The sequence below is a fragment of the Colobus angolensis genome, unplaced genomic scaffold (genome assembly GCF_000951035.1).
Source record: "Colobus angolensis palliatus isolate OR3802 unplaced genomic scaffold, Cang.pa_1.0 Scaffold663, whole genome shotgun sequence".
In the NCBI taxonomy this organism is placed as follows: Eukaryota; Metazoa; Chordata; class Mammalia; order Primates; family Cercopithecidae; genus Colobus; species Colobus angolensis.
The window spans coordinates 70,446-73,340 of NW_012120299.1; the positions used below are offsets into that span (position 1 = coordinate 70,446).

The window sequence follows — 2,895 nt, forward strand, 5'->3', positions numbered from 1 at the left end:
CCTCCCAAAGTGCTGGGATTACAGGCTTGAGCCACCACACCCGGCCGTCTTTTTTTTTTTTTTTTTCCCGAGATGGGGTCTCACTCTGTCACCCAGGTTGGAATGTGGTGGCACGGTCTTGGCTCACTGCACAACCTCTGCCTCTCAGGCCCAACCAGTCCTCCCACCTCAGCCTCCCAAGTAGCTGGTACCACAGGCATGTACCACTTATACCTGGCTGTTTTCTGTGTTTTTGGTAAAGACAGGGTTCTGCCATGTTGCCCAGGCTGGTCTTGAGCTCCTGAGCTCAGGCAATCCACCTGCCTGGTCCTCCCAAAGTGCTGGGATTACAGGCATGAGCCACCATGCCTGGCATTATGTCATAATTTAAAAAGAAGGGAAGGGAATACCGTATTCCACCAATTTAATGACTTTTTTTTTTTTTTTTGAGACGGAGTCTCACTCGGTTGCCCAAACTGGAGTGAAGTGGCATAATTTCAGCTCACTGCAACCTCCACCTCCTGGGTTCAAGTGATTCTCGTGCCTCAGCCTCCAAGTAGCCGGGATTACAGGTGTGCACCACCACACCCAGCTAATTTTTGTATTTTCAGTAGAACAGGATTTTAACGATGTTGACCAGGCTGGTCTCAAATTCCTGACCTCAAGCAATATGCCCACCTCAGCCTTCCAAAGTGCTGGGATTACAGGCGTGAGCCACTGTGCCCAGCTGATTTAATGCTTTTTTATGTGCTCCCTACTAATCAAATTTCATCTAAAATTCTGAAATACAGATAAAAGCAAAATAAAGATGCCAAATGTAATAAACTTCAAATAAGATGAACTTTCTTTAAGTGGTATTTATCAGTTGATATTTAATGTACAAAGTGTCACTTTGTAAATCTTTGTAAAGTTAAGAGGTGAAAAATATTTCTATAAGTTGCAAAAAACTAATACTTAGGAGCTACATTCAGTAGCTTTTTAGTACATGATTAGTTAGTACAGTGCTTCTCAAACCTAATTGTATATAAAAATCATGTGGAGAGTTTTTAAGCACATAAAATTGCCAGACCTCATCCTGGTAAACCAGAATCTCTGGGGACTGGGGCCCAAGATTGGGATTGTTAGTTTTTCAAAACTCCCTAGGTAGGAATTCTACTCCTACCTATGTGGGAGTAATAGGCTGGATTATTCTGCCATCACAAACAACTATTAATAGATGGACAAAATATAAGAAGCAATTATTTTCAGACATTGTACATAACTGTGATCCCTGAACAAAAATTTTAAAATGAGGTAAGTCCTACTGCGGCTCACAGTATTTTCCTGGAGGCAATTTCCAGATGGTGGTGCAGGGAAGATGAACCTACATGGAGCAGGGAGGAGAAAAACAATTGGATCTGAGTAGACACAATCAACATTCGAGGAGAATGAGACTGCTCGAATTTACAGGGCAGATACTTGGAGGAGGGAGCTGCGTGGAGAAAGGAGTATAGAAACCTGCATAGGCATCCCTTTGAGTCTTTGTCTGAATACCAGTCTGTACCTGCATTGGGTGAAACTCCACAAGGCTGGGCAAGAATAATTTTCCAGAAACAATTTCCAGGAACAGGGAGCTATCAGGCAAACACTTCTGGTAGTTTCCCTAGGGCAGGAAATCATTTGAGTTCCCACCAGCCGCTGTGGAGACACCTCTTTGAATAGATGGCATTCAGTATAGACTCCTAAAGGACCACATCTGAAAGTGTCATAGAACTAAATAGCCTCAGAGTAAATACTATTCTAGATCTGCCCTAACAGATCTTTTAAAATAAGATGCAGAAGGACCAAGGAGGTCCCTAAGTAGCTGTAGTAGGCAGCCTCTAAAATGTTCCCCAGTGATCCCCAATTAGTGGTAGTTGTTCCTTGTGCAATTTACTCTTGTTGAGTGTTGGCTGCAGCTTGTGATTTGCTTCCAGTGAATATGGCAAAGCAAAAGAAGTGGTAGGATAAGGTTATCACTTCTAAAATACAGTTATAAAAAGCTTTGCTTCTGCCTTGAATGCTCCTCTTGCTATCACTTAGAGCCAGTTACTCTGGGGAAACCCAGTTCCCATGTTGTAAGCCAGCCCTGTGGAGGGGCCCACATTAGGAAGTGTGGAAACGGATCTCCTGAAGCTTGCCAGCAGCCATGTAGATGAGCTTGGAGGTGGATCTTCCTCCAGTCGATCCTCGAGATAACTGCAGTCCTGCTGACAACTTGATTGCCTCCTCGTGCTAGACCTTGAGCCAGAGACAATCCGCTAAGCTTTCTGACCCACAGAAACTATGAGATCATAAATGGATTGTTTTAAGCTACTAAAGATTTGGAGTAATTTGTCATGCAGCATAGATAACTAATACAGTAGCGTACTTATTTGCCAAAGTAATAATTTTTAAAGGAACACAGCAAAATATAAGGCTCCATAGTGTAAAATACATAATTTGGCATGCAATAAAAAATTACTAGACAATGAAGAAGCAGGAAAATGTCACCTGTAACCAGGGGAAAAATCAGTCAATAGATGCAGACTTAGAACGGATAGAAATGATAGGATTAGCATGCAGCAATGTAAATATGATCTCTGTGCTTGAGTATGTGAAGGGAAGCATGCACAGATGAAGAGAGAAGTGAAAGATATGAAAAAGAATAGAAGAAGGCCAGGTGCGGTGGCTCACATCTGTAATCCCAGCATTTTGGGAGGCCGAGGCAGGCGGATCACCTGAGGTCAGGAGTTCAAGACCAGCCTGGCCAACATGGCGAAACCCCGTCTCTACTAAAACTACAAAAAAAATTAGACAGGCACGGCGGTGTGTGCCTGTAATCCCAGCTACTCAGGAGGCTGAGGCAGGAGAATCGCTTGAACCCAGGAGGCGGAGGATGCAGTGAGCTGAGATTGT

At 43.5% G+C, this 2,895-nt stretch overlaps 1 protein-coding gene across 2 annotated transcripts in view; it reads left to right on the plus strand.

Annotated features, from left to right (window-relative positions):
- SPECC1L (sperm antigen with calponin homology and coiled-coil domains 1-like) overlaps positions 1–2,895 on the plus strand; it is a 147,501-nt gene that overhangs the window by 66,395 nt on the left and 78,211 nt on the right. Inside the window, exon 1 of one of the 2 annotated variants that reach the window (XM_011925933.1) lies at positions 2,359–2,659. The exons of the other annotated variant lie outside the window; for it this stretch is intronic. The gene's annotated coding sequence lies outside the window, so the exon portion shown is untranslated. Of the gene's footprint in view, positions 1–2,358; positions 2,660–2,895 lie in introns of those variants that run through there. 2 annotated transcript variants of the gene reach the window in all.